The sequence below is a fragment of the Dipodomys merriami genome, unplaced genomic scaffold (genome assembly GCF_024711535.1).
Source record: "Dipodomys merriami isolate MVZ:Mamm:240054 unplaced genomic scaffold, mDipMer1.0.p SCAF_5, whole genome shotgun sequence".
Taxonomy (NCBI): domain Eukaryota; kingdom Metazoa; phylum Chordata; class Mammalia; order Rodentia; family Heteromyidae; genus Dipodomys; species Dipodomys merriami.
This window is the reverse complement of record NW_027206068.1, coordinates 23,113,465-23,139,583: the sequence shown is the minus strand read 5'-3', so window position 1 is coordinate 23,139,583 and position 26,119 is coordinate 23,113,465. Positions and strand designations below refer to the sequence as shown.

The window sequence follows — 26,119 nt, the reverse complement described above, 5'->3', positions numbered from 1 at the left end:
TAAGCTCAAAAGCATACAAATATGGATGCATTTTATGCACATTACAATTTCAAGAGAAATTATAGAAAAAAATTCAAATACACTTAAATGTTAAGAGGGTTTACTTAGTGGGAGTAGGGTAATATGGGAATCATAGAGGAACTCTGACCATTATATAATTCAGAGTTTGAAATTTATGGTATCCATACAAGATGATAGAAATCTGATAAATGTCAGTGGCTTCAGCAAGTAAATGTTGTCTCTTTTCATCTTAAGTTGTGTTAGCAACCCCTCTTACTATCCAGGAACTTATTCCTGGATTAAAGTTAGGCCTTCCAAGCCACATTATGAGAACTTGTTATTTTGTTTCTATTGAGTAACCTAGAACTCATAGTATTCAGAAACAATAGAGAAGAGACAGATGTAGGCAAGGGAAAGACTAGCAAGTGATGCTTGGAAGATGATCTTCCTAGAGGATTATGTTAAAGAGTCAACAACCCTGAGAATTGTGAGTTTTGGAGGTTACAGATTTTCATTTTCTGTTGTCAAAAGAAAAATGTCAGGTTTGATATAGATTTCTAGAATATGTATAGTTTTCTTCACAATCAGGAAGGAAGTGAAGAGCAGATGTCCCCTTCTGTCCAGGAAGGTACTAGTGGTCATGGACAAAAGGTAAACTACTATTCACACCTTACTATTCAGTTTAATGAGATTTGATGAGCACCAAAAGACCAAAAGCAAACTACATGACACAGTTGTTTAGTGCATACAAACGTGGCCTTCTCCAAAAATCACAAGCCAAACTGATACCAATTAAAACATTCTGTTATATAAGAAAGCAAAGAGCTTAACAATCAAAATATGTAAGTAATTCGTAAGATTCAACAGCAAAAAAAAAGACAAATTGCACAATGGGGAAAGGAACTGAAAAATATTTTCCAAAGAAGGTAATGCAAATAGGCAACAGACATATGAAGTGAAATGAAAATCACATGAAGATATCACCTCATATCTATTAGGTAGCTATTATAAGAAGAGATTAACTGTTGGTGAGTTTGAGCAAACAAGAGAAAGCCTGTACATTTAGTAGGACCATAAATTGGTACAGTCATTATAAAAAAAAAAAAGAGTATGGAGGCAACAATGCTTGATAAGAAATGTACTCATTACTTGCTCATGTAATTGTAACCCCTCTGTACGGTATTTTCACAACAACAAAAAAAAAGTATGAAGCTTTCACAAAATTTAAAAATAGAATTTGATTGTAAGCAGCAATTCAACTTCTGGATTTATATCTAAAGGATATGAAATCAGTATGTCACAGAGATATCTTTTCTTTTTTTTATTATGAAAATACCATACAGAGGAGTTACAATTACATGGGCAAGATAATGAGTGCATTTCTTATCAAGCATTGTTGCCTCCTTCTTTGTTTCCCCTTCCTATCCCTCCGACCCCTCCCAAGTCCCTCTACCCCCGCCTCCCTCATTGTTGCAATGGATCCACCTGTATCCCCATTTAAATGATTTGTTTTTTTCCCTTCCCCCCCACAAATTATACCAACATCAAATACAGTGAAAACAGGGCTTATACTGTGGGGGAGGGACATACAAAGCAACAAAGAAATCATCTTATAAATATGTGAGATACAATCACATGAAAGAAAAAACATTTGAATACTTATCTTGGGGTTCACTTTACCTAACATTAACTTATCTGACCTTTTCTGCTTGACTCAGATACACACTGCTTATTGCAAATAAGGGATACCATGGGGCCTGTTTCTTTGGGCCTGGCTTACTTCACTTAATACAATTTTGTCCAAGTCTTTCCATTTCCTAACAAATGGGGCAATGTCATTCTTTCTCATGGTGGCATTAAATCTTTATTTTTCATAATAATAACTGCATAATGGAAAAACACAGACAGAACATTAATGGAATATATAAAGAAAAATGAGGGACACACATATGCGCATACACACACCCTTACATCCTGCCATTTGTTACAATGTGGGTGAACTGAAGAATATTTTGCTAAATAAATCTGATACACAAAGACAAAAGATTATATTATTTTACTTACACAAAACTCTAAGAAAGTACAACTCATAATAAGTATAGAACCAGGATTGCCAGGGCTGAATGGTAAGAAACTTGGGAAGAAACAAACTTTCTGTCATAAGACTAGTAATTTCTGGGGATCTAATCAACAGCATGGTGTCCAAAGACCATAGGTAATAACACTAAATTGGTTATTTAGAATTTAATAAGAGCTGGAGGTGTAACCCAGGAGTAGAGCACATGCTCTGCATATTCATGAGGCTCTGAATTCAATCTCTGTTTCTCCCCAAATTAAAAAGATACCAGATTTTAAGTGTCATCATCACTACCACTTGCAAATATGATAAGTGAACGATGATGGGTATGTTAAGTTTGAGAAATTCGTATATAAGGTACACATTACACATGTATTAAATCTTTGCACTATACACTTTGGATATATACAATTTTTCAGTTAAACATTTTAAGCAGTAAAGTGAAACAATATGCTGTTTAAAAAGAACAATATGGAGGAAAGCATATATCTGAATAGGATTTAGGAAATTTTTAATGATGAAAGTTTAATAATACAATGTTATTTATGAAAATTATACCACCTCTTAAAACAGCCTATCAAATAGTCTAAGGGGTGAATTAAAAAATACAATTGAAACAGTTCTTAGCTCATGTAGGGTTAATTGCTTCATATAGAAAACAATTCTGCAAGCTTTTATTTAAAAGGTAACATAAAAACTCAATGACTCTAGACTCCACTTCCTTAATGTGTATGTCCACTTCTAGTTGATACATCTAGTGATGTCCAGTTGATACAGGCTAATCAATGGAAATAAAAAGCTGAATTAAAAACCATCAATTTTGTTGTATGATTTATACACAAATTACAGGATACCCTGATGTTACTAACAGATGAACTTTGCATTTGGCAACTTACAGTGTCTCTAATTGCTTGTAAGGCAGTTAAGCATTTTCTTTCTTAGAAATGGTGATTCTTTGAAGCAGAATCATATGGCTTTCAAAGAAAAAAAATTAACATTTTCTCTACTTTTTCTGTTCCAAAGGATATATAGAAAAATGCATCTGGCACCGCTATATCTTCCAGCTCTTTTGTGCTGTGACAGAATGGATAAGACATTCTACTATTACATAAAGGAAATGGAACATCACGGGGAATGGAAATTCACAAGAGAGCAAAAGCAAGTCAGGGAAGATGTGGCAAGAAAGCCAAGTTTCTGTTATGAAATGGATTAAGTCCATTAATATATTCCTTCATGTTTTAAATCTCTGATCCTATTTCCTTTGTGCTTCCTCACAACAAATATACATATAGAATCATACAGTGGCAGGAAAGCCAAATAAATATAGGAAAAAAAATAATGCATGCTTTCTTTGCATGTGGCAGTTTTACTATTAGCAATTTGATCATTTCATAGTTTACTCCTAACTTTTGCTGTGATAGAAAATAAACTGAGTTCTACAAGAATTTCAACATTATTATTGATAATATTTCTGTTAATAGACCAGCCATCATAAAATAAATCACAATGATCTTTGTAGTATAGTGGCCCCATCAAATGCCTTATTAAAAACCCCAAAAATGGTAAGTCTAATATTGTTCAAGAAAAGGATTGTTTATAGCTATAGCTAAATTAACAATCACAAAATAAATTCATGCTGGATTATATGGGTGAAAATTTACCATGTATCAAAGTGAGGAGACACACATGAAAGAGACAAATCAGGAAGAAGAGAGGGCTAGGTAAAGAAGCAGGGAGAGAGGGAGTGATATATCCCCAAGCTCAGAAATACTGAAGGCCACAGAAACTGCCAGAGACCAGGGAAAGAATGCCTGAAAAGGAAGCAGAGTCTTTTCAATACCCTGATCTCAGGCTTCTGGAGTCTAGAACGATTGTGGAATACATTTCTGCTATTTTAAGGCACCAAGGTTCTGCTAAGTTGTTACAGCAGCCTTAGAAAACAAACACTACAGTTTCTCTTTTTATGCCTTTCCATTAATTCAAAGATTATAATAATCTACATAATTTCACTCTCTGGGCACTCTGTGCATGTCAGAGACAGTGACAGTTTCTCCTCACTATTTTCTCCTTATTTAATCTGCCCAATAACCCTGTGAATACAGCTTTATTAACTCGTATTGATGATAAAGAAAGTTAGAATTAGGAATCAAGTCCCATTCAATCTGCTTCTACTCCAGGACCTACCATTAAAAAAAAACAGGGAAGAATGGAGACAATTGGTTATATAAATTCTGCTTGGCTTGCATGTACTCTATGTTTCTGCAAAGAAGATAAATGATAGGGAGACAGCAGACAAGGTGGGAAGATATCTCCTATTCTACATATCGAACATAGAACATAGATTGCTTTAAAATTTTCAAATCATGCTTACATATTATCTAGTCAAAAATAAATCAAAAAAGGAAAGCATCAGTTGCCTGAATGGAATTTTAAAAATCATCCCCAAATGGCTACGAAGAAATTAATAAAAAATACTTTAAAATTATGGTAGAGTAGATTTAAGAATATAAATCAAACAATATCAGGTTTAGAAAATATGTGAAAAGTTATTAATTAATAATGAAGTGTTTTGCCCAAATAACAGTCAGCCTATTGCTCTAAAGCTGTGTAGTTTTCTTCCTACTCCAGACAAACATCTACCTCACAATAAGCTAAGAGTGGACAAGGGCAGCTAAACTTTCCAGTGTTCAGTAGCAAGTCTTTCCTTTAGATACTTCTCTGCTTTCCTTTTGAAAGTTATTGAAAGTTTGATAATGTAGCCAATGACAGTAGAAACACTAGATGTCTCAAAGCACAGATCATGAAAACATTACTGAAGGAGCTATAGATTCTTATTCTGCTGATGTTATTTAAGAAAATGAAAGTGATTTTCTTTTTTGATCATTTTAACCTAGTAAGTAAAATAGGAAAGTATGTAGAACCTCTTATCAGTAATCATGAACTTGTAAGACTAAAATTTTAGAGCTTTGCATCATAACCTTTTTAAGTTTCACAAAAGTGCCAAATGGGATTGTCATTGTTATATTACATTTGTAAGACACTTCTATATGTCACTCTTCTTTCACGAAAAATATTTTACTTCATAATTTTCAAAGAATGAGAAAACACTCTTTAATCAAAACAATGACTTTTAATTTTAATCAACAGTTTATTACCAATTAAGATTGTATCCAATCTTTATAAGTACTCAAGATGCCAATAGAAGTTGTTGGTTCAGCATTCCCAGAGACATGTACAAACCCCAAAAGATAATTGTGTAGATTAGAGTGAATACCAATAAAATGTAGGTCAAGCTCAATAACTTTCAAACAGCAGCCACAGTGCATACTAAAGGCACCAAGCATGAACAAGATGTTTTGATGAAGCCAAAACCAATTCAGGGCCTTCTGAGGGTGAACTATTTCCATATGCTGACTTTGGTGTGACTTTGCTTTTTTGTTACTTCTACACATAATTTTTATGGCCCTACTTTCAACAGTGTTTAAAATGACAAAGAGATTGCTAGTAATTAATTTCTATTAAGTTATCTTGTTATGACTTACTTAAATGAACCAAAAAAGACAGAAACTGATTGGGAGAGAAAATTGTGGTCGGTAAAGATATATCTAAGTCAATCCCTCAAATAACCAAGATGTCAATATTAGAAATCATAAGAGCAAAATCAACTACTACACTGACCCTATACGATACAAGTCCTTTTTTTTTAATTTAAATTTTAATTTTTTGTGAATATACTGTACAGAGGGGTTACAATTACATGGGCAAGATAATGAGTACATTTCTTATCAAGCATTGCAGCCTCCTTCAAGTCCTTTCTTATAGAAACTTCATTTGTCTGGTTCATCACATCTAATTCAAGGAAGCAGGGAGGATATGATTTGTTAAAGATGTCAAAGGCTTCAGGAATTCTCTCTCTCATGGCTTATTCCTTAATTGCATTCTAGCAAGAAAAATAAAATCTCTGAAAAGGGTTTACAGTGTACACAATATTCTTCTCCAATCCAAGTTAGTGATTCATTGAAAAATGACTAAGAGTACTTTTTCTGATCTAAAGTATTAAAGATGATAGGGACACTACTGACTATAGATTGTGTTCAAATTTTAACAGTTTTCCGTAAAATGATCTATTTTGCTTTGGAAATTGTAACTGTGATTTAAAATAATTCACTGAATAGGCAGTTACATGAGATATAAGAAGAGACAGAAACTAGAACTACCAACTTCTTAAATAAGACAATCAGGAAGATTTTTTTCAAGAAGATTCCAGACTCCGCTTTCCTAGCTATATTCTAGAAATGTTGAAGAATATTCAAAAAGATTCTTTTTGAAACTTCTATGTGAAGTGAGTCTTCTTTAACATATTTTGTATTACATGTTATTTAACATCACCTTGGCTGAATCTTGATATGCAGTACCAAAGATGCACAAAAAATATAAACACCATGTTGTCAGTTCTTCACCTTGTGGATGGTAGGCTCAGCTCTAACTGGTGAGGTTTTTTTCTTCTTCTTCCCCTCTTTCTTCTCCCCTCCCCTTCCCTCTCTCCCTCTTCCTCCTCTTCCTCTTCCTCCCCTCACTTCCTCGTCCTCCTCTTCCTTCTTCTAGGTTAGTTGTGGGACTTGAACTCAGGGCCTGGGTGCTGTTCCTGAGCTCTTTTTGTTCAAGGCTAGCACTCTTCCACTTTAAGCCATAGCCCTACTTCTGGTTTTCTCCTGGCTAGAGATAAGAGTCACCTGGTTTTCTCTTTCTGTATCCTTTGTCTTGTATATAAGTTTATCTGATTTGGGGAGGGGAAGGGGTAGCACAGAAATGATGCCACTAATGGTAAAACAATTCAGCAGTGGTACTCCCTGGACACTATATTGGAAATGAACTTTACAACCTGGGGGAGGCAGGAAGGGAAAAAGTGGAGAAAATGAGGGTTGGTTACCCCCTCTGTTCAAAAAGAAATTATTCATTACCTGACTTATGTAACTGTAAGTCCTCTGTGCATCACCTTTACAATAAAATTTAAATTAAAAAAATTAAAAAATGAAATAAAAATAAGAGTCTCTTGGATTTTTCCTACCCAAGCTGGCATTGAATCACTATCCTCAGCTCTCAGCCTCCTGAGTGGCTAAGATTACAGGTGTGAGACATCTGATGAGGTTTGCTAAGGCTGTATCATCTCCAAGTGTCTTGTTCTGGTGGCAGAGTACAAAGCACAGGCTCCTACATGAGATACTCATCTTCTCAGAACAAAATTCCTCCAATGTATCACATCAAAGCACAAGATAATTTGCCACCAAGACCATTGAGCATCCTTCACTATTCTTCTATTATATTATTTTATATCTAATCAACCAAGAAAGGCCATGTTCTTTTATTTAGCTTACTTTCTGTTTGAAAAAGTTTCACTGTCAATGGCAGTTGAGAATTCTACAAAACCAGGCGGAAAGAAATACCTGATATAACACCCTTCTCATTCCTTTTTCTTTTTCATTTTCTTTTTTTTTCCCTCTCTTTTTTATTGTTATTGGAAAGATGATGTATGGAGGGGTTACAGTTAGGTAAGTCAGGTAATGAGTAGAATTCTTTTTGAACAGTGTCACCCCTTCCCTCACATTCTCCCACATTTTCCCTTCCACCACCCCACCACCTCCGTCAAGGAGATACCCCTCAACGGACTAAGGGATCAAGAAAATGTGGTATATATACACAAGGAGATTGTACTCATCCAACAGAAAGAATGATATTGTACCATTTGTACAATTACATTAAGTGAGACAAGCCAGAATCAAAGAAACACAGGTTGCATGGTTTTCCTCATTGGCATAACTAGAATGTGCCTATAAATCTATGAGTAAACACAATGGATATTAAAAGACAAACAATTATACTTGAACATGATAAATTATACAGGACTCTAGACATTTACACAGTGAGACCAAAGGAAGATATTCTTAGGAGAGAATCATAAAGGCTCAATAGCTATGTTCATATGCTCATATAAAATCATATTTATTGAAATGAATTCCAAGAAATGGGAATAGGAGTTTTTTTTAATTTTTGTTCCTGTTTTGTTTTCTAGACCTTTGTCTTGCTCGTAAGTTTATCTGTTTGTGGGAAAGGTAAAGGGGGAGAGGGAATAGAAATGGCTGAACAAAGAGTGAACATACACAGCAGTAACACTCACTAGACAATACATTGAAAATGAACTTTCTTCCTTCTTGCCTTTCTTTCTTCTCTTTATTTCTCCCTTCCTTCATTCTTCTTTGTGGTGAAGGTCCTGGAGATTGAACTCAGGTCCTGGGTGCTGTCTCTAAGCTTTTTTGCTCAAGGATAGTACTCTCCTACTTGAGCCCACAGTTCCACATCCAGCTTTTTCATAGTTAGAGGCAAGAATCTCATAGACTTTCCTGCCTAGGCTGGCTATGAACCAGTCCTCAGATCTCAGCATCGTAAGGAGCTAGCATATGAGCTACTGGAACCTGACCCCTTACTTACTTATTCTTCTGTTACGGTAACTCTGCATGCTGGCAACTGGGCCAGGATTACATCACATGTTCATCTATTCAGAAATACGGGGTCTCAGAATAACAAACTACCCATGGCATACCCCAAAGCACATTATGTTGGCATCTATGTAAAAACTGGAAATTGCTCTGACACAGGAAGATGGAGTATCTGTTTTAATAATTCTTCAGAGTTCATGGGGTTAGTCAGAAATTGCTATTTTCCCCTGCAGTGTCCTGTTTTGTGTTAGCAGACTACAAAGCACTGCTGGTACTTGGGGCAAACTACAGGTTTGGCTCATTAGCTAGAAAACAAAAACAAACTTGAAACACAGTATTAACAGCTACCATTTCTTTTCAGTGAAATAAGAAAAAATTCCAGTCCATTGGTGTTGTCCACCACTCCAATACAACATCACAGTTACTAAATACTATGAAAATAATGATCTACTGTGTTTTGAAAAGATAATGATTAAAAATTAGAAATAATTGTTACCTACTTAAGTGGTTATTGATAGCCTAGTGCTTGAGAAAGAGTGTATTTAATAATCTTTGTGAACTCTATAGAAGTGTATACACATTATACATTGATGTAATTCTACTTCTTTGAATTGTCCACAGGTCATTGCATACAAAAAAATCTGTTGGTCAAAATGTGTTTAATCTGAAGGATCTTAGTAAAACTAAGTGAACAGATATTTTATCATATTTAAATAAACCTTGTATTTTCATACAAGACACAAAGATCACCAATTAATTTGGATATTGCTATATAGAAAGGACTTTTTTGAGCCTTCTAAATCCACTTGACATAACGACTACCCCAAGAACAAACTTTAAAAATTAAGTTGTTCAAAACCTAAGATAGATGTTTAAAGCTATAAACTATTATTTTACTTGATTTATCTAATATCATCACTCTGTTTAATGCAGGATGTAGAAGTATGAAAAATTCTTCCAAATCCACTGTAAGAATATGAGGCTGTCCAATGGTTTCAGATGTCTTGCAGGAGTAGACTGTTTGTCTTCATGCTAAATTCTAGATAACTGGAGTAGGTATTTAAAAGTATTTCACAATTTCAAATTTCTGCCTGGGAGGAAACATATCTGGGGCAGTTGCTATGGTGACCAGGCCCATTTCCAGGATTATAAGAAGGCAATTAACCCCAAATTTCTTACCAGTGACTTTTTTCAATTTCAGTTTTTACTATTATAAAAATAATAGTGTGTTATTTATTAATAATAAACTTTTAGCAATAAATAATGAATCCAATGGCATGCTAAGGGTTAGAGGTTCATGCCTGTAAAAAATCCTACCTACTCAGGAGGCTGAGATTGAAGAATAAAGGTCTGAAGCCAGCATGGGCAGAAAAAATCCTCAAGATTCTCAGCTCCAATTAATTAGCATCAAGCCGGAAGTGGGAAGTGTCCTTCGAGTGGTAGAAATCATGTGAGAGGGCCTGCATGAAAAAAAAAAATCTACCAGCGTGAAAAAATTCAGTTATGTTATTAATTTTATTGTCAATGACAAGTAATTCTTTTACTAGTACTTCCATTGCTTGACCATAACGACAGGAATAAAAAAAAATTGATTGTTAAAAAGCAACATTTGAGCCTGGTGATGTTGGCTCATGCCTGTAATCCTAGCTACTCAGGAGGCTGAGATCTAAAGATTATGGTTCAAAGCCAGCCCTGACAGGAAAGTCCATGATACGCTATCCCCAGCAAGCTGCTCAGAAAAGGCCCAAAGTGGCACTCTGGTTCAAGAGGGAGAGTGCTACCCTTGAGCCAAAGAATCTCAGGGATAGTGCCAAGGCCCTGAGTTCAAGCCCCAGGATTGGAACAAACACACACAAACAAGCATAGTTTAAAGAATTAAAAAAAAAAAAAACCACTTGAGTCACTTACCTAACATACGAATTTTCTATATAAAGACAAAATATATATGCACTTAATATCATTAAACTGATGAGAATGAAAAAGAGAAAAAGTGAACTTTTAATGAAAAAGAAAACAGAAAGAAAACTGTTAAGAGACTAAAACCTGAATTTTTGAATATAGTGGATTTTACCTGAAAGGAATCTTTATTATACACACACTTACAGAGACAGACAGATGGACAGAGAGATACATACATATATAAGTTTAAGAATTTCATCCTTTTCATTATTAGGGCAACAAAAAGAACCTCACTAAAACTACTATGTTTAAATATTATTTTACAGAAAATATGGGCTGTCAAACATTCTTTATACATAAATATTTTGGTCACAGTCATAATTGGTTAGTAACTGAAATACATTCCATTGTTAATTTACCTAAATTGTGACTCAAAGCTGTGATATATCAAATTAGAACATTGCAGTTATCTTTTTAAATTTCATTTTGTTATCTTTAAATAGTTGTCCACAGGAGTTACCATTCAACAAAGTAGTTTGTAAATGCATTGCATCTTGATAATGCCACCACTTTCCATATTCTCATCAATTCCCTTCCAAGTCATCCTTTCTTTCACTTTTCTTAATTTTGTAGGATATACATTGAATTCTTGTCCACATTCTCCCTGCTCTATGTTTAATTGTCTCCCCTTATTTAAGCCTACATTGAAACTAATTTCTCAGAACATGAAAGGAAGTGCAGTATAACAGACACATGAAAAAATGTTCAATATCTCTGGCCATAAAAGAAATGCAACTCAAAACAACATTAAGATTCCACCTCACCCCAGTTAGAATGGCCATTTTCAAGAATGCTAACAATAACAACTGCTGTTAGGGAGGTGGCCAATTCTCACACTGTTGGTGAGAATGTAAACTTACTCAACCACTCTAGAAAGCAGTTTTGGAGGTTCCTCAAAAGACTACACATACAGCTTTCCTATGATCTAGCAATTCCACTCCTGGGCATTTACCCAATAGACCATAAACAAGCCCACACTAAAGCTACTAGCACCACTGTGTTCATTGCAGCATTGTTTACCAGAGCCAAGATATGGACTCAACTCAAATGCCCCTCAATGCATGAATGAATCTAGAAAATGTGGTATATATACACAGTGGACTGTATTCATCCATCAGGAAGACTGATGTACCATTCACAAGGAAATAGAAAGACTTGGAAAAAATTACATGAAGTAAAGTAAGCCAGACCCAAAGAAACATAGGTTGCATAGTTTCACGCATTTGTTGTAACTAGAATGTGCCCATACATCTACAAGTAAACACACTAGATGGTAAAAGAAAAATACATGGGGACATGATAAATTATACAGATCCCTAGACATTCACACAGTGAGACCAAAGGAGAATATTCATAGGAGTTGATCATAAAGGTGCAATAGCTATGTGCCTCTGATCACATAAAATAGTATTTATCAAAATGAACTCCAGGAAATGGAAACAGGAGGTTTTTTATTTCTTTGTTGATGTCTTTGTTTTCTTTTCCTCTTGTTTGTTATCTGTCTTTGGGAGGGTAAATGGAGGAAGTGGACAGAAATGGAGGGACAAAGGGTGAACAAATGTAATGATGGTACTTATTAGACTCTATGTTGAAAATGAACTATACAACTTCTAGGTAGGGATGGAGGGGGAAAAACTGGGAGAGAGTGAGGGAAGGAGTGAAATTGTTTTAAAAGAAATGTACTCATTATCTGACCTTTACAATATATCACCTTTATAATAACAATTCAGCAGGTCACAATCACTCTCTCTCAGTATAGCCCTCTACCTCTGTGGGAGGAGCTACTGGCTTCCCTTTCTCACAGGATTGTAATGTTCAGTATCCCCATCACTAGGTGGCAAGTTTAGCAGATGAAGTAAAATGTGTGACAAAGGAACAATTCCTCTAGTTACTGAAGTGTGGATCATCATCTCAAACATTATTCTCTACTTTATGATTTCACCTGCATCACCACTTTGTCTGAATAGCCAGCCTGGAGCAGCAGGAAGCCAGGTTTTTGCCATTGAGAATGTAGACAGCATGGCTTCTCTCTTCCCTGATGTTCCTTCAATTCTCTTTTAAAGCAAACTTGAGAAGAGATTTCTGGTTAAATTGTTTGCATTTCCAGAGATAGATAAAAGGTTGTGGTTAGAGATCAGGTTTTATTTCTTTTTTATTACTCACAAGAAGATCTCTGAAGGTTCCAATTCCAAAAAAGTCCTAGAAATGGCATGCAGGGGTCCCATCCTCCAGCAAGTCTTAGAGTCCTCTTAGTTGCAGATACCAGATTTATCTGACACTTCTGTTACTATGGAGAACTGGATAGACTTGTTTTATCTCAAATATTGGATATCACACAAATAAATAACAACTAATAATGTTCTTACTGGGGAATAAAATTTTCACATTAGAGGAAAATATGTAGATAATGGTTGGACAATTTAATTTTTATCACATTTTTCAATAATTATTACTTCAAAGTAGAATTGGCACACAGACCGCTGATTAAACAATGTGGGAAAATGTTCTTGTTTATACTCCACGGCCACAGTCATACATATAATTCAAGAAGAGCTTAAAGAAGGTTTCTGTAAGAGAAAGATAACAAAGAAAGCTACAGAATTCTTTTAACTAAATCTATCCATTCGTGTCTATACATAATAAGAAAGGGGAGAAAGATAGCAGTATGCATGAGAGAGGTGGTCTTTTAAAGCCTGTATTCCTGAGGTAGAAAAATGAATCAGGACACAAAAGTACAAGGAATAAAAGATTATAAGAAACACATAAGTGATAAAGAGGATGAGCAAAGGCAGACCAGCTCTATTTTCTATAGTGGAGCCTAAGGGAATTTCTCAATGGTAGATGTAGTTGCTAGCATGTGTAAAGCTTTGTGCTGGATCCTTGTCATTGAAATAAATGGACAAACAACAGGTATTTTCTATATAAAGATATCTAAAGATGTAACCCTGTTTGGTTTATTTTCAGTAGGTTGAGTGCCTAAGTGAACAGAAAGTAAACAATTATATATATTTTAGGTATTTGTTCGAGCAAGCAAACTCTAATATTAAGGGCATAGAAGAACATAGAAGTCCTAAGCATAAAGAGGAAAAGTGGAGCTATTTTTCAAATGAGGGGCTAGGAATATTGCTTAATGGTACAGAACATGCTTTTATGTGTCAAGCCCTTGTTCATTCACTACCACCAGCATTTCCCCCAGAAAGAGAAAGGAAGGGAAAAGCTCCTTCAAATGTCCCCTTTTGCAAAAACACAGCATTGCTATGCCAAATACTTTTTAGGTACATGCTGTGTTCAATTTTCATGTGTTCTTTTGACACTATATCTGTGGCAAAAAGATGTGAGAGTATTTGATGGGCATTCAGGAGATCTTCGCAATCTCCAGTTTTATTAGGTCGGGAGAGGACAAAAACCCACAATACTTAAATAGAAGAACATTAAAATGCTAGTGAACTTGGCTTTCTATTAAGTATGCCATGTAATTATCTTGTATTCATTCATTTCACAGTCTGCATCCTATATGACTTAATTACAAAGAAAAGAGTAGATTGCTCCTGTGTACACTAATTACTGAATATATAAGTGATTGAATGACCCTATTCTCAAGCCAGAAAGAAAAAAATATTATTGAAGACAATTCAAAAAGGTGGAATAATCAGCAAAGTATATACTGCCCTCTTAGCAAAATAAGAACAGATGGTATAAAAACAAACAGATAATTTCATCCTGGGTCTTACTCATTTTATTTACACTCTACTTTTAAAAGTCTCTCACATCAGAATTAAATATTGGCAACCATATTAATGATAAAAAGTCACTTGCTACACTTACTTCATATGCAAAGATAGGAGCCAAAGGGACATCAATGTGAGTTTTCTATTATAATGGAAACAACTTGGGATAAACAGAGGATAGTCCTGGGGCTTGAATTCAGGTACTGCACACTGTCCCTGAGCTGTTTTGCTTAAGGCTAGAACTCTACCACTTGAGCTACCGCTCCACTTCTGGCTTTTTGGCATTCTCTTAGAGATAGAGTACCTTCAGGAGCTGGCTTCAAACCACAATCCTCAGCTTTCAGGCTCCTGAGTAGCTAGGATTACAGGTATGAGACACCGGTACCGGGCAAAAACAATCATTTTTAAGTTGTTTACACTCTGCATTTATTGAAAAAATATTGATGGGTTAGTTTGTGCCTAGAAGTGGTAACTGCATGGATAAGAGCACAATTTACTTATTTCACAAAACAAGAAAAGCCAAAGTAGTTTAAAAAAACCCAAAGACTTTCCCGTAACTGGTTTATAATTATTGTTTAAGGTTCTTACCAACAATTATAATTTCCACCTCTTTGATTCCTAAGACTTTTAAATTTTTTCTCACAAAATTGAATATTAATAATCAGCTGAAGACACAAGTAATCCATTAATTTTTCAGTAGTCTTTTGAGTTTTTCCTCAAATTCTCTTAACAATTCTTGCAGTAAACCCTTTAGAAACAATTAAATTTGTTTTTCCTTTAAGATCCTTTGGTGTGAACTCCCAGAAATACTATAGTAAACATCTCTATGAGTTTTATTATTGCATTGTTTTGTACAGATATTGGTGAGGCCATCATCTTTTACATCACACCCAGTGTCTTTTTACGAGACCCATGAAACAAAATATTTACTTGTTATCTCCACGAAAAGCTGCTCAGGAGGCACTGTAAATCTCCTAAGTGACTGAGGCAGTTTTAAAACATGTCTGCAAATACTTCGAGAAGTCTTCAGTCTCATTCCTCTCCCTTGAATCTGGCCCTACTTTAGTGACTCGTCCTAGTGAAGAGGAAGGGAGAGATGAATGATACTGAATGATTCTTGTAGCTTAGGACTTAAAAACAACAAATTTCCACACATTTCTGCCTGTGAATCTCCCTTCTTTTTTCCTTCGATTTGCTTTCTCCCTCAATACTGTGCCTCAGAGACCGTGAATGAATGCATCTAAGATATTCAGATGCTTGAGCCATACCGGCATAGGAAGAAATGCCCTAAGAAGAATGACTTGTAACTGTTTGGGGAAACAAATAATAATGAGAATCCTGGTTTATCCAAGTCATTTCTATTGCTGATTTATTCACTTTTGTTTTTGTGGTGCTGGAGATTGAATCTGGGCCTTTTCACATGCTAAGCAAGAGTTCTACCACTGAGCTATACCCAGTCCTGTTTATGGTCTTGATCCCTATGGTATATGAATTCATTAGGTTAAGTGACAGAATTGAGTTTGCAAGTTAGCTAACCTCAAGAAAAGGGAAGGGGGTCATCCAGTTGGACCCAGTGTAGTTCAAAAGTGTCCTTAAAAGGGGAAGAAAGAAGCAGAAGATTCAGACCGAGATATGACTAGAATGGCATAAAAAAATGTAATATCACTCATTTTGAAGATGAAGGAAAAAGACCAAGACCAAGGAAAGTTGGTAGCTCACAAGACACTGGAAAAGGTAAGAAAACATTTCACTCAGAAATTCTGGGGAAAAAATGTAGCTCTGCTAGCACTTTGATTTTAGATTGATAATATCAGATTTTGGACCTACAGAATGGTCAGATAGTAAATTTATGTTTTTTAATCCACTTAGTTTACAATACTTGTTACTGCCGAAATAGAAAATGGAAGTTTTGCAGGGGAGGGAGTTCTTATATTTGGAATGGTGACCTTTTCTAATTTTGAATTTGGTCCTATAAGCAGCTCATATTAAATCAATGACCGATCCTTTGCCTTCTCTTCGATCTCATCACCACCTACTTGTCCCATTTTTTTGTTTATGTGTCCTCTTATGTTTGCTTGCAAATACTACTACAAATACTTTTCAAATAGGTCAGAAATACTTGAGATTAACTAAGATAATATATAATTATACTGTATACAATGATGTTTCTGTCACTGATGGAATACATACATAATGGTATATGCAATATAACTTAGGTAAGACATAGATTATACCATTTAGGTTTGTCTAAGTACACTGTTTATACAATGTGGAAAAATGTACACTTTGATGTTAACAGTGACAAAACAAATTATACCCTTCTCTGAATGTAGACCTGTCATTAGGCAATGCATGAATGTACATGTAACGACTTGTCAAAGTAATGAGGTAGCATGTATGAAGCATTTCTTTTTCTCTCGTTAAAAAATACCTAATGCAGAGCTATAGCTTCAGAGTACATGAACTACAGAGAGCCAAATTTAATATTTTTAAAAAGGAGGCAATGGTTTGAACTTTCTCTTTTCAAACTAGGTACAAAATATAGGAACTCTTAATCCAAATGTACAATATATACATATATGTACTTCTATGTGTATGTACATAGATACACACATTATTTTGTATTAGATCTAGTTAAGGAAAAGAATATAGAAGAAGAAATGAAAAGTAGGAATTGACAGAAAAAATACCCAAAGAAAATAGCATTTTTTTAAAATTTGGAGAATGGTGTACCCTCACAGAGAAATACAGAAGACAGAAAATGAAACAAATAAACATGGACCTCACACAAAAACAGGTACAATCAAGAGTTAACAAAAAAGGCACCTTCATGGCTTACATGGACCTGTTTGTGATATGTTTACTAAGAACTTTTCTTATAACCTTGCATTCTAACATCCTAAATATTAATACAATATATATATATATGTATATACTCTCATAAATTGCTCTTAAGCTTGTTGAATTCTGCCTTCCTTAGATGCCAGCTTCAGAAAGCAAGATCCCTGAATTGCACTCATTTTCTCAGGTTTCTGAGCCAGGGCCAGCACTGTAGAAGGTGCAGCAGAGGTAGCTGGCACCTAGAATGCAGCCTGTCACTTCAGATAACTCTTCTAAACTTGCCTGCCCTTTTTAGTGCCACTTGGCTACACCCAACTCTGTGTAGACTACACCTTTGCAGCCATGTTTCTGCCTTAGTTCCCATATTGAGCCCCATAAAAGTCACAGACCATTTCTTCCAATGGGTCTGAACCACCTGTTAAATATGTACATATGTCTCTCCTATGTCCTTAAGCCAGTGGCTAGAGATCTTCTCTAAAATCTCCCTATAAAGCAAAACTACAACATGTAGTGGTTTGGACACAGAAATCTGCTGCTTATCTCCACCTGGCCATAACTTTCTGGTTATTTTGGTATTATAACCTGTACTTTTGGATGCTCTGAAGCAATCAGCCCCATTCTATCTTTATCATTTGACTGAAAAATAAATACTAAAGGCTTAAGTGTATAAATAGCTTGATCTATTCAGACTCTTGACTTAGCACAGCTATTTATCTATGTAGGAGAAAATACAAAGTCCCAGAAAAACTTTAAGTCCCCTATTTTATCAAGTCTCTACAATAGTTTGTACCTGAGGCACATGGGACTTAATCGCTATTGGAATTATTCCTATCATAATCAACATGATGTGGAAACCTGGTTAGTAGTAGATTGACATTATGGTATCATCCTATATTTGAGAATATAAAAGCTCCCATGATCTTGGGGACCTACAGGAATTCATTTTCCGTGGGACATATCTACACATGGTCATATAAATGTTGCATACAAATTTCATTTTATGTCAGTAGAATGTTTTGCAGTTTATAAGGCACTTTTGTATCAATCATATAATATAGTTTCTTCATGTTCAGGCTCTTTCTATACAAGTACAGAGGATTATTTTCAGATAATGTGCTTCACTGGGCCTGCACCAAATTGCTCATGCAACAGCTGTAAATCAAGACTGACTCTTTGAACTTAACTTTACATAATTTGACAAGCTACTCAGCATCTTCTGCCTAAGCAAGCTCAAGACTTATAAGGATTTGCAGAGCAAAATAACTACCCCTGACTGTCTGAAAAATGATAAAATAACAAGAAGGTTTTGCATTAACAAGTCAAAAATGAGTCACTTACTGACTGATTCTTTCCTGATCAAGAAATGACAAAGAAAATACCATTTACAAAGACAAATGTCATAAAATGATTGAATTGTGAATTTCTTCTAGTTCCCAATAATAAGAAAATGACCACAAAAGGAGGTAGTAGATGGGCAAAAATAAGTGCTATTAAAAACTATTCTGTCAAGGCACATTCATCAGTCTAGTATTTGGTAGATTTAGTCTTTGTTCAGAAGTAATCAGCTCTGAAGTTAATGAACATACTGCTGCTAATCATTTCACTAGACAGAAGGCTGTGGACTATAACTCAGAAAAACCAGTAAGTCAATACATGGTTATAAGGTACGTGAACTTGGTATAATAATAGAACTTCACCACTGTATTGAAATTTCATTTCCTTTTAATCTATGGGACAATTATTTCGAAAGATGGTGACTAGATCTACCAACTACATGTGTTCATTATCTTCTGCTTCTATCTCACTGCACCAATATCATCTACCTTTCTCTGTTATATGGTTTGGGGAAACAGTAAACTTCCTGCTAGCATCTTTTTTTTAAAGCAATTTGAGCTATTCTGAGATGCAAAGCAAGTAGTATGTACTGAAAAGTCATTGTTAATATCATTTGTGCCAACAATAAAAATGATAACATAAAAAAGAGGAAAGAGAGGTAAAATATTCAGTTTCAATGAGTGCCAGTTTATTCATATATTTGTCACAACAGTCATACTGGTAAGTTACATTTTTACTCCTATTTTATTGAGGAAAACAGTGAGACTTGAAATAGTTAAGAACTTGCCCAGGATATTATCGGAAATGCCACAGTAAATGGCTGCTGCATGATATTAAACTCAAAGTGCTTAATTGCATCCATACTTTTTCATTACTAGTAAAGTTTGAAGTCATAAGGTAAAATTAAAATTACCATCACTTCAACTAAAACCATACTAAATGATTATCATGCTGCATGATAAATATGAAGTGGTTAGGCCTATGGTTTCCAGCAAGCTTAATTATCTAAGAGTTATTTAACTTATATCATACCAAGGTGTTATATATACTCAAATATACTTGAACTTCATGAAGACTCACTTTGATGTTTATACAAATTTAAAATTTCTTGCTTAGTGCTCTGTACCATGCTATTCACACTCCCACAAAAATGTACAGTGTTTGAAACACATATAAATATAAAATGTGAGATCATAAAATCTATTAGGATTTTCAAAGACCTTTCATATATAATGAGTGTAAAGTGTAATGATATTATAATGGTTGAGGCAAGGACTGAGGTGGGAGATGAAAGGTGGTGCCTATGTTTATGGAATACACATACAGGCAAAGGGTGCTAAATAATGCCAATCAGGAACAAGAGGACAGATCTGGGCTGGAAATGCATAGTAGATTAGATTTGCGTTTCATCCCATCATGTATGTTTCCCTGGGGGACAAAGGAGAGAATCAGAGATTTCTCTGGCCTGTAATATAAGGTACTTATGGAAATAGAGGATATCTCTATGCCTGAGAAGGGAAGAAATGCCATGGGCATTGGTGAAAAGTAGTCCTGTTTAAAGCTACTTATTTCTGTTTGACTTGATCTTTTCCACACTTTTATTGCCTTAATATTCATTTGTATCGTATGCTTAGTTGTTCAAATTAAAATCCAAATGGCTGCTTTGATTCTTCCCTTCCCTTAGCAAGTCTTTTTTTTAAAATTTTTATTTATTTTTTATTGTGAAAATACTGTACAAAGGGGTTACAATTACATGGGCAAGATAATGAGTACATTTCTTATCAAGCATTGTAGCCTCCTCCTTTATTTCCCCTTGCCTTCCCATCCTCCCTGCCGTCCCCCCCCAGCAAAGTTGTAAAGTTCGTTTTCAACATAACAACTTGTACTTCTCATTTTTGCAACGGGTCCACCTGTATCCTTATTTAAACGACTTGTTTTTCCCCTTCCCCTCCACAAATTATACCGACATCAAATACAGTGAAAGCAGGGCTTATACTGTGGGGGAGTGACATACAAAGCAACAAAGAAATAATCTTATAAATGCATTAGAAAGAATCTCATGAAAGAAAAAAAAAACATTTGAATACATATCTTAGGGTTCATTTCCCTAACATCACCTTATCTGACCTTTTGAAAATGTGGTATATATACACAATGGAATTCTATGCCTCTATCAGAAAGAATGACATTGCCCCATTTGTTAGGAAATGGAAAGACTTGAAAAAATTATATTAAGTAAGCCAAGCCCAAAGAAACATTGGTCCCATGGTTTCCCTTATTTGCAATATCTAGTAAATGTCTGAGTCAGCAAGTCTTTTGACTTGTTCTTCAACATATACCTGCATTCAATTTACTCAGGCTTCTTTCTATGTCCATTCCATCACCGTGTCCTAACTCCCTGTTACCTCCAACCTGGATTATTATATCCCTGGCTCCCTTCTATTCCTATCCCCTCCCATTATAGTCTGCTACCTATCTCAAAGATCATTTGAGTCAGATCAGATTAATCAGATCATGTCTCTAGCTTGCTCCAGACCCTCTTACTGGTTTCTTATTTTACTTAAAAACCTAAGCTCTGCTTCCCCCCCTAGGCTTTATATCATTTGACCCTATATCTTTCTCTGGCCTCATCTCCCACTATCCTGCAAGGATTCTGCTTTCCCTTCCTCACACATACAATGCTATTTTAGCATCTTAATTTCCTGTTGTTCCCTCTCATTGGCCTACATTGGCCTTTGAAAGATGATTGCATTCTGTTGAAAGATCTAGGCCATCTTTCCTGACTACCTAAACCTTCTCACACTCCTGTTCCACTGAACAGTCAATCATCTTATTTTTTTTTCTCATAGGACTTCCCACTAGCACTTATTTACTTTTGAGTGGTCTATATGCACCATTTCTGGCTCCATTTCCTTATGCCATAGTCATAAATAGGCTCATGAGAGAAGGGACTCATCGCCTAGAGCAAGTTTAGTTACATAGGATGGACTGAATAACTATTTCCAGAGTGACAAAATGAATCACACAAAAACTCCTCTGTGCTTAAGCACCTTCTGGAATCACTGCTTAGGAATTTTATTTCTAAGTATATTGAATATAGTTTTTATCTTCTCAAATGGTATTTGGGAATATATTTGACATTCCTTCCTTAGCAGAAAAGACACCACTTACGTTTTCCTTGTACACAAAGTTTTAATACTCTGGTCCTCCCTATGGGAATCTAACCTCAGAATTCTAATGTAAGGATGAAGAAGATAATTGAAAGACTAGTGTAACAGAATTCTGTGTCACCTTTCTGGAGACTGCATAGTTTTCTAACATGATATATTACTATACACACCCTCAGTAATAAGGCAAACTTGCAAAAATGTTATTTCAGAATATTACATCAGTGAAGAGCACTAAGTTTCTTCAGTTTTGCCACAGGGTTTTTAAGACTGCTGCTACAGTGCTTACTTGAAACATAATCACAAATAAGAAGCATGTGAAAACGACAGCTATATTAACTTTATGGTGTACAGTTAAGGTACACTAGAAATCATTGTTCCTTCATTTCCATAATATGTTAGAGAGATAGATCTGTAGACAGGGCTTAGTGGAGTAAGAGCTGTTAATGAACACAAACAACATGTCCAGCTACCTCTAGATCGGAAGTGGTAATCAGGCTCTGATTAAACTTGGAGTTCAAGAAGACTTATACTAGATAGGATGGAGATTAATGATCTAGAAGTGCCATAGGCAGATAACACTGGAAAGGGCTAAGACTGTGGAGTTTGTCTTTGCATAATTTCTACTTCCTTTAAAGAAATACTCTCTCCTCTTGTACTTACTCCTCTCTCTTCTCCTAGGCATTGTTATCTGAATACAATGGGTACATAAAGAACTGGTTTAATTTTATCCTCTTATGAATTAGAACTGAGAAAGACATGTGCTTTTAACACAAGATTCAAAGAAATATTTTAGGTTCTCAGCCTTGATCTTTGAGGCTAAAATCCCATGTTATTTATTCAGGAGATGTTTTCAGTCCTCCCTCAAATCCTATTCTATGGATAAGGTTTATGGTCCCCATATTTTTACAAGTTTAGCCCTGATCCAAGAGGCTAATTTTCAGTTAGAATGCAGTGGAGATTTTCCTTCTTCAGATTTCTTTTCCTAATAGAATGGAAACAAGAAAAGTGGAAACAATTTTAAAAAATGGCATAGAGTATGACCTAGGTACAGATAAATTCCTTTCTTGGGATGAAATGTGAATGGGTGAGCCACTGGGTTCACATGCCTCCAAGCTGTGCCATTTAGGGGAAAAGGGCCTGACAGATATGGGGGCTCAAGTTAAAACAGCTTATGGGTTTGAAGGCCAATTCAAATACTCTAAACTCCAAATGACATAGCTAGCAAGATCAATAGAAAGCCCACGGATTGGGAGAAGATCTTTACTAGCCACACAACGGACAAGGGTCTCATATCTAAAATATACTTGGAACTCAAAAAATTAAACCACCCAACAACAAATCCTCAAAGAAACAACTGCCCAATAAATGAGTGGGCAAAAGACTTAAAGAGAAACTTCTCTGAAGAAGAAAGAAGGATGACCAATAGATACATGAAGAAATGTTCAATATCCCTAGCCATAAAAGAAATGCAAATCAAAACAACATTGAGATATCACCTCACCCCAGTTAGAACAGCAAAAATCAAGAACTCTAACAACAACAGATGCTGGAGGGGATGTGGACAGAAAGGAACCTTACTTCATTGTTGGTGGGAATGTAAACTTGTTCAACCACTTTGGAAAGCAGTATGGAGGTTCCTCAAAAGACTTCACATAGAACTCCCCTATGACCCAGCAATCCCACTTTTGGGCATTTACCCAAATGTTTACAAACAAGACCACACTAAAGCTACCAGCACAACAATGTTTATTGCAGCATTATTTACCATAGCTAAGATATGGAACCAACCCAGATGCCCCTCAGTAGATGAATGGATCAAGAAAATGTGGTATATATACACAATGGAATTCTATGCCTCCATCAGAAAGAATGACATTGCCCCATTTGTTAGGAAATGGAAAAACTTGGAAAAAATTATATTAAGTGAAGTAAGCCAGGCCCAAAGAAACATAGGTTCCATGGTTTCCCTTATTTGCAATATCTAGTATATGTATGAGTCAAGCGGAAAAGGTCAGATAATGTGAGGTCAGGAAAATGAACCCTTAGATATGTATTTTAATGTTTTTTTTCTTTCATGCATGTGTTTCTAACGCATTTATAAGATTATCTCTTTGTTGCTTTGTATGTCCCTCCCCCACAGTATAACCCCTGCTTTCACTATATTTGATGTCAGTATAACTTGTGGAGGAGATGGGGAAAAACCAGTTGTTTAAGGATACAGGTGGACCTGTTGCAACAATGAGAAGTACAAGTTGTCATGTCCAAAACGAGCTTTACAATGTCAGTGCAAGGTGGGGGGGAGGGGGGGAAGGAGAAGGATTGGGATTGGAGGGGAGGGGGGAGGCTGGGAAGGGATGTGAAGGGTAAACCAAAGGAGGAGGCTGCAATGCTTGGTAAGAAATGTACGCATTATCCTGCCCATGTAATTGTAACCCCTCTGTACAGTATGTTCACAAATAAAATAAAATTAAATTAAAAAAATACTCTAAACTCTTGGAGGGATTTGTAGTTCTAAGGTTTCATGGCATAAATATCTGTTGAAAACGTTTCACTCATTTCAATGTCGATGTTGCACAATTGCTTGTAGTTGGCCATTTTAGGTTACAAGATGGCAATACTATATGGTTCAACTTCATACAACCAGTGGTAAGAATGGGGATGGGAAGAAGTAGTCAAATCATTTTGTTCAGAAAGCCAGTTCAGCCGGGCGCCAGTGGCTCACGCCTGGAATCCTAGCTACTCATGAGATCTGAGGATTGCGGTTCAAAGCCAGCCCGGGCAGGAAACTCCATGAAACTCTTATCTCCAATAAACCACCAGAAAACCAGAAGTGGTGCTGTAGCTCGAGTGGTAGAGCGCTAGCCTTGAGCTGAAGAGCTGAGGGACAGCGCTCAGGCCCAGAGTTCAAGCCCCATGACTGACAAAAAAAAAAAAAAAAAAAAGAAAGAAGGAAAGAAAAGAAAGCCAGTTCAGCTAGGCACACTACCAAGTTCTCATTTGTGAAAGTATGAACAGTTAAGTCAGATCATTTTAATCAGATTATGTCTCCTGTTTTCTGCAGACTCTGTAATAGTTTCTTGGCAGAAGAGGCTTTTTATGTCCTCAAGTACATTGGCCTCTGTTGAACCTTTCTTTGATTAATCTTGACTCAGCTTCAACTGTTCCAACAAAGATAGACACAAACTTACTGGTTTCTACAAAAAAAAAACCATAAGTCAACATATACAAAGCAATGAACTTAGAAGATTTATGGAAATCTTGCAAGTGAAATATATATTTACAAGTGAAACTCATCTGGCTTCTGCCCTCTGAGTAGCTCCCATCCCTGCCATTCATACCCTCTTGGCCAGGCCTACCGTCTCCTTCTTTCTACCATGCCTATCATTTCAGTTCTTCCAGGCTTCTAAGTTCCCAGCGTTCATAGTATCATGGGAAAAAAAACATTACACAGAAGTTACCATCCTTACCAAACAGTCTAAACTACCAGTACATAATCCAGGTACTAATCTATGGTCAGCATGCTGCCACACACCTCTAGTGGGTGCAGTATCCAACTGAGGACCTCAAATGTCTCTTGGCTGAAGCATTCAGTTTAGTTAAGGAAGCAGGCAATTCAAACTAAACGCAATACAAGAGCCAGCTCTTGTCATGGTGATGATGGTGGGGTGAGTATGTTGTGACTATTCACAGCCAGACTAGATGAGAATCACTTCTTTATTGAAAATATGCTTCAAATAAACACCCTTCTCTAAGTGAAACAACTCAAATCCAAACTAATTCATCTATGTGTGGCAGTTATAGCTCCTAGATTTGAATAAAGTAAGCTTTGATGAGATTTTTGATTAAAAATAAAATTGATTTCTTTCTAATGGTTACTAAGAGGAAGAATATCCTTAAAATAGATATGCAAGGTATTACCAGAAGGTAAGTTTGAAGAAAGTGAGACTGAGATATAGATCTGAATATCAGATCATTTTATATGCTAATCACTTTCCTTAAATGTATTAGAAAGTCTCAATGTTCCACAAGTTTAAACTTCCAGTACCATGGATTCTGTAACTAACACTGAGACTTCACGCAGACATGAAAATAAAAGGTAGGATTCTCTCCTTTATCCCTAAAAAAAAATCTAAGTTCACACTACTAAACATAGGCCACAAATAATGAGGGTACTCAACACTGGCTCCGACAGAGAGAGAAGACAGTTTGAGCAGTGTTTGCAACTAAGGTTACATATAACAATCACCTGAAGAATTCTTTAGGAGTTTGAGTGTCCTCCATCCGCGTGCTGATTTATTGGGTGGGGTAGGATATGCCATTTGAAAGGAGTCCCAAATAATTTCTAAACAACTACCGATACTAGATCTTTATTCTTAGCGGTTTCAAATTTAGTTAATCCAAGAATATCTGGATTAAAAAGTTTAAGAAGTGATTCAAAGCATGTCAGCTGGTTCCAAAATTATAACACATAAGAAGTAAAAAAGATAATGAGATTTTTTTTTTCACTCAGTGGCA

The 26,119-nt window shown here is 35.7% G+C and overlaps 1 protein-coding gene across 4 annotated transcripts in view; it reads right to left on the bottom strand.

Annotated features, from left to right (window-relative positions):
* The window catches only part of Immp2l (inner mitochondrial membrane peptidase subunit 2), an 864,225-nt gene that overhangs the window by 235,398 nt on the left and 602,708 nt on the right, over positions 1-26,119 (bottom strand). The window lies entirely within an intron of this gene.